A 6,792-nucleotide genomic window follows, 5' to 3' on the forward strand; every position below is an offset into this window, starting at 1 on the left:
AGAACAAACTTCCTCATCTCTCCCCTTACCCCAACTCAGAACCTTCATATATCCCCTCAAAACGTCAGTCATGGCCCTCACCCAGCCCTGAGATGAAGAAACAGGAGGGCGGACATCGGTGCTGATGACCCAAGGCATGGCCGGACCCCACAGGGAGCAGGGGAAAGGGCCTGGAGGACACTCTGCCCTCTACCCCATTGCTGTCCCCACAGGGTCTCCAGCCCTCCTGTTGTGTCTCTGTGCAGTCACCATGTGACACAGCAAAAGCTGGCTTTGTGGTGTCACCCTGAGTTCAGCCCACACATCTCAGAGGGTGAGACTCTGTGCTTCTGTTTTGCGAAGGTCTCTCATCTTCCTCTGAGGCCATAAAAGGCGACAGAGTCATCCAGTTGCTGAAGTCCCCTGTGAACAGCTCAGCTGGAAGAGTTTGTGGCTTTGCTATGGGAGGCCCACGGCTGCCTATTCACCTGGGTCACTGAAAGGAGGGATTGCCTTATAAGGCCAAAAGCAGCCACCCACCAGCCAACCAAGCACAGCCCAGGGAAGGTGGAGGAAGTACTCAGTTTCACAAGAGGCTTGCAAGACCTCTCTCTGTGATGGCGGCCATCTGACCCTCTACAGAAGGGCCAGAGTCCCCAGGGAGACCAAGAGGCAGGTGTTCAAGTTAAATGAGGTCGTCCAACTTCCAGTACAGTGGTTAAAATGAACAACACCCAGGCTAGAGCTCATTTATCCCGAAAACAACTCTGTAGCCTTGTCATTCCCAGTCAGGAGAGAGGGCCACATCCGGAAGATGAGTAGCTGGTCCTCCAAGCAAGCAGCCAGTGGGGGAGGCGGCATAGCAACTCTGCCTCCGGGGTAGCCATGCCCTGAGGGCAGCAGAGGCTTGCAGCTGTGCTGGGCACCACAGCGGCCACAGGCTGAACCTGGTCACAGGAAGCATGAGGAGCTGAGCTGTGTGAAGGTGAAACACACAGGTGAACTATGGGGTCAGTGAGCAGGCTAGGTGTGTAAAGGGGCTTTCGACCAAGCCTGATGACCTCAGATCAATACCCTGAACCCACAAAGTAGCAGAGTACTGACTCCTACAAATTGTCCTCTGACCCTTCACATACACACACACAGAGAGAGAAAGAGAGAAAAAAAGAGAGAGAAAAAAAAGAGAGGAGAGGTGCAATTTTAAAAATTTCAAAAGAAGTTAAGGATTTTAAGGCCATGTTGTAAGTACAACTTCCTGCAAAGTTTCAAAGATAATTTTGCGTGGTCTTACATGCTCTTCATGCTGTTTCCCCCAGGGGGCTTTCCACCAGGCACACACTAAACCAGAACAGACAATGGCTACTACACACAGGTCTTGTGCAGTCATTGTACCGGGAGTACAGATGGGGGAGGGGGGGCCTTGGCTGAAACACAGACAAAAACAAAGAAACAAAACCTAGCCTCTTGCCCCAGAGACCTGCTCACACCGTTGCCCAGTGCCTTCAATCTGTGGACTCCGAGCTGGTAGACCCTTACCGTGCAACATGAGGACTTGGTACTGATCCCCAGACCTATGTTAAAAGAGAGAGAGAGAGAGAGCCAGGCCTGCTAGTGTGTGCTCAGAATTCAAGCAAGCACACATCTCAACAAAACAAGGTATACAGTGCCTGAGGAATGACACCATGGATGCTCTTTGGCCTCCACATACATATATGTGTACACACGCGCACCCACACTGGCACACGCATACGGAAGTTAAGACCCCAGATGCCACTGGCTCTCCTAGGGGAGGCCTGGGGGAAACCAGGTCTGTAAAGTCGTTGCATGACCGGCCATTCATCTGCACAGCTCCTGAGTACCCACCACGTGCCAGAAAGTAGAAAACTCGCCAGTGAGGGAGGCGGTCTGAGAGCAGGCACCCAGAACAGTTTGGTAAAAGTGAGCCGGGGGATCAATTGCACACAGAGAGGCAGGAGTCTTGCTCAGAAAGCTAAAGTGTCCCCACTGCCCCACAGACAGCTACGGGGCAAGGACCGACCGACAGGCCAAATGAAGGAGGCGGCTGCGGCAGACACATAAAGACACCATCTGTCAGCCCCGGAGAGAAGCAGAGGGAGGAACCAGCCCTGCCCACACATCGATCAGAATTCAGAACGGGAGGGGAGGGAGAGGAGACCAGACCGTGGTGTTTCAGCTCCCCACCCCCACCTCCCATCTGAGGTTCCTCCCTACAGCTGCCCTATGAGATGAACACCCAGATCCATCCTCAAAGCTCAGCTATGCTGTTCTGGCACTCCCCCTGCTGTTATGACTCCCCCGGCTGAGCCCACCACGAGAGGCTGGTGTGATGGGCCACGGTGTGCTCAGGCAGCCTGGGTACTTGAGACAATTAAGATACTCTAGGCTGCAACCAGGGAGCCCCATGGACCCACTTTCTCTGCTAATGTCGGGGGAATCAGAAGGTGAGTCCCCCAGCGGGGCCTCTTGCCGGGTACAAAGGCAGAGTGTTCACAGGGGAGGGTGCCCACCAGCAGCCCTTTCAGTACAGACCCCAGCACAGCTTTCCTGATGCCTAAGAGAAAGGCCTCCGAGTCTCACCTCATCTCCGAGGAAGGCTCCGAGTGGCAGCAGACCATTCCTGCAGCCCCTCCAGATTGTCCTCAGTGCTGAGGTGTGAGGAAAAACCCACATCTACACATGCACCTCACACCTACACATACATCCCAGATCTCTCTCTCTTTCACACACACACACACACACACACACACACACACACACACAATACCAGGCATTTTCTTCCTAACATGCGAGCACAATAAATTGTCAAAGAGTCTGAGAGGAGATTAGAAGAAAAAGAAAATCTCAGCCAGGCCTCAGAGCTGCTCCAGAGTGTGAGACAGGAGGATTGAAAGTTCAAGGCCAAACTGGACAGTGAGACTATCTCCAAATAAACAGCAGAGAGGGAGGGAGAGAAAGGGAGAGAGAGGGAGAGAGAGAGAGAGAACAGGCTGGGGCTATAGCTCAGTGTCGGAAGGCTTGAAGGTTAGCTAAACAGAAGACCCAGTGCATGAAAGAAAAAGAAATGGTGGGAGGAGGAAGGGAAAAGAAAGGAAGAAAAAAGAAAAGATAATCTCATCTCTACCCAGGGCTCCCTGCAGCTGTCACTAGGGTCCCCGTGGGGGTTTCCCACACTTCTGTGAACACGCATTCACATCCACCTGCTCCCCCTTACACCCGGGACAGCACCACGGAGCCACACCGGCTTCTTCCCTCCACATAAGACTGCCTTTTGGGACCCACACAAATCTACACTTTCCCAGCATGTGAAAGGAGCACGGTTGGGGATCAGCCAATCCTGCTGGGCACACCAGTCACCCTGCCCATCACAAGCTGGTACCTAACATCCTTGCACAGGCGTCTTTATGCAGAGTTTAATATTTATACAGAGGGTCAAGTATCTCTGTTTATACAGAGGGTCTGGACCTGCAGGCTTCATGGGCCCATGCAGCAACACAGGGCTAGTACGTACCTGCTTTCTTGTTTTTGCAACTAAAGGACATTAAAAAATTAAAAAAAAAAAAAAAAAAAAAAGGTAAAACCATTTGTCATTGCCCAACTCATTAAAAAAAAAATCACCTGAGACTGGACGTGGTGTGACATATCTTTAATCCAAGCACACAGAGGCAGGCAGACTTCTATGAGTCTGGCCCCAACCTGGTCTACATAACAAGTGTCAGGCCAGCCAGGACTACACAGTGAGGTCCTGACTCAAAACATTTTTTTTTTAATCATCTTAAAACCTGAACCTTAGAAGGAACTAAAATTTTTAAAAGCAACCAAGTCAGGCTGGCAGAATGGCTCAGTGGGTAAAGGCGTTTGCCATTCAAGCCTGGTGACCTGAGGTGACCCGTTTGACTCATGTGAAGGTGGGAGAAGAAAAACCCCTCCTCAGAGTCGTCCTCTGACCTCCGTGTACACATAAAAATAATAAACTTACAAAACAAACACCCGGACACCTTAAATGTGGACTTCCAGCTTCCTGGACTGAGAGACAAAGTTTCTGTGTCATCAGGGTGCCCAGTCCCAGCCAGTTCAACATGCCCCTTTGCAAATGAATCATAGACACAGGTGGCTTCTCGGCCCACAGGTTCCCAGCAGTTGTTTCTGGGAGGGAAGAAGGGAGACAGAGACACTCACCTTGTGGCTCCAGCTCAGGTGCCCCTGAGCATCTTGGTAAGAGGAGTCCCCAGGGTTCCTCCCGCCTGTTTCCAATTGCCAAGCCCTGCTCTTCAGGCTCTCCTAATTTAGAGCTTCCCCATCATCAGGTGGGACCACAGAAGAGGTGATCCCAACCAGCTGCCTAGTGAGACCAGCAGAGTCATCAGGCAGCTGCTTCGTTTTCACAGAAACCCAATGGCAGGTGCTCACAGCACCGAGGCTGGACCAGGCCCTGGGGTCTAGAAAGGCCTATCTCTCTGTAGCTCCCTGCTGTCTAGACTAAAATGGCTGAAAGCGGACAAGGCTGTCCATGCTGTGGACTCCTCCTGCATCCCTGAAGGGTGCCTGGTGCTCCATCTCTCAGGCATATTTAGAGGTAGATTCTTATCCCCAAACCTCCAGTCACCAATGCCAGGTCCAAGGGCAGTGGCCTGGCATCACTGGGCAGTCAGGGTTTGCATTTTAACCAGGCCATGCACAGGCACAGGGAGGCTAGGAAGACACAGGCTGGGAAGAGCCCACAGGCAGCTTTGATATAGTGAGTTCATGTGTCTCTCTCTTAGCAGGCCTACAGGTATCAGGAGACCCCACCCACCCCATCTGCCTGTCTGTTCTCTGAGGACCCATGTTGTCTTCTGGTGTCAGACACTGATTTTTCTGAAACTGAAATTTTCAGAGACTGGGCGCCCTGATGCAACAGGAAGCTAGACGTCCACATTCAAGGTGTCCAGGTGAGATGCCCACCCTCTCTGACCACAGACACTTCGTGCCAGCCTCCACTCTAGCTTCAGCATCTCCTCTAAATTCCCAGGAAACTGCAGGTGACGCTGGGTTGGGTCAGATGTGGGGGCCTTGGCCTGTTGGATCCTTTCTCTCATGCACGATGGAGCTCATCCATTCACTCCTAGATCTGCGGTTCTCAACCTGTGTGCATCACACACTTCCACTGTGATTCGTAACAGCAGATTCACAGTTAGGAAGTAGCGATAAAATAATTTTATGGTTGAGGTTCACAGCATCAGAGAAGTTGGGAACCACTGACCCAGACCCTTCAGCATCAATGGGAGACCTCTCTCTCTCTCTTTGTCTCTCTGGTTTTCAGGACAGTTTCTCTGTGTAGCCCTGGCTGTCCTGGAACTCATTATGCAGAACAGACTGGCCTCAAAGAACCTCAGAGATCCTCCTGCCTCTGCCTCCTTTGGAGCCCTGGGACAGCACTGAAAAATCAGTGGCAACAACTGCAACTCAGGCAGAGGCAATATGAGACAGTATGGCTCCAAAGGTCGCCCCCCCAACAGGCAGAACAAGGGACTGGTCAATGGCCGCCAGTTTGGATTGCAGGCCCTCTTCTGGGGCCTCTGCAGCCTCTCTCCTCCCAGGCCCCTCTTCACCTTCAAACCTTGATGTTGTACCAGACTTCTGTCCCCCCTCACAGCTCAGCCTTGAGCCTGCCGTGTATGCACACTGGTGGTGGACACAGTTGCTCTTGCTTGCCCTAGATGGAAGGCCACTCCCATTGTCCTCAGGCCCACAAGAAACCCTCAAATCTGACCAGAGTTCTCTGATGCCTGGGGGGAGGGGGGGCCTGGTGATGTTTCCTCTTGGAAGAAGGGAAGGACTTTAGACTCTCACTGGAGACTCCGGCCTCTCCCTCCTGTGCCCTTCTCCCAGCTGCATGTGCTCTTGGGAGAGGCTAGAGCACACAGAAGGTGGTAGGGAAACAGAAGGTGGGCATCATGCTGAGAGGGCTTTTCACTAAAGCAGAAGCTTTATTTTTATGTATTTTCAGACGGGTGGTAGGTTGGGTTTTGTTTTGTATTTGTTTTTGTTTTGCCAAGACAGGGTTTCTGTATAGCCTTGGCTGTTCTGATACTCCAACTGTAGACAAGGCTTGTCTTGGACCCACAGAGATCCGCGTGCCTCTGCCTTCCAAGTACTGGGATTAAAGGGGTATGGCTTCGCCACCAGGCTGACACAGCTGTTTTATAAGTAACGCTTTACCCATGCTCCTAAAAGTGACTGAAATAAAACTATAGTCGTTCACAGAGGTTGACTTGAGTGGAATTCTTTGGTCTGTGGTACTTACATCTCCTCAGGAACATTTACCCAATATCTCCCTAAGAGAATCTGGAGGTATCCCTCCTTGCAAGAAAGCGATGATAGCAGGATCAGGAGCTCCTGGAGCCAGCCATATGGCCCCAGGAAGGAACCCCCCCGCCCTTGGGTCATCTTTGTCCTGGGATTAACTAATGACCCAGCTGGGACTTTTGGGGGGCTGAGTCTATCCCCCCATTCTGATTTTTTGTTTTGTTTGAGACATGTTTTTTGTGTATAACTCTGGCTATCCTAGAACTCCCTCTGTAGACCAGGCTAGCCTCGAACTCAGAGATCTGTTTGCCTCTGCCTCCCAAGTGCTGGTAGATTAAGGACATGAACCACCACTGCTCAGCCCCTATAACCAGACTTTTTTTTTTTTACTTTATTGGGTTCTTTCTCCTACCTACCTCTCTACATTACCCCTATTCCTTCCAACCCCCTCACACTAGGTAGAAGAAGAAGAAGAAGAAGAAGAAGAAGAAGAAGAAGAAGAAGAAG

Source organism: Psammomys obesus, unplaced genomic scaffold (assembly GCF_907164565.1).
Source record: "Psammomys obesus unplaced genomic scaffold, mPsaObe1.curated_primary_1811, whole genome shotgun sequence".
NCBI lineage: Eukaryota > Metazoa > Chordata > Mammalia > Rodentia > Muridae > Psammomys > Psammomys obesus.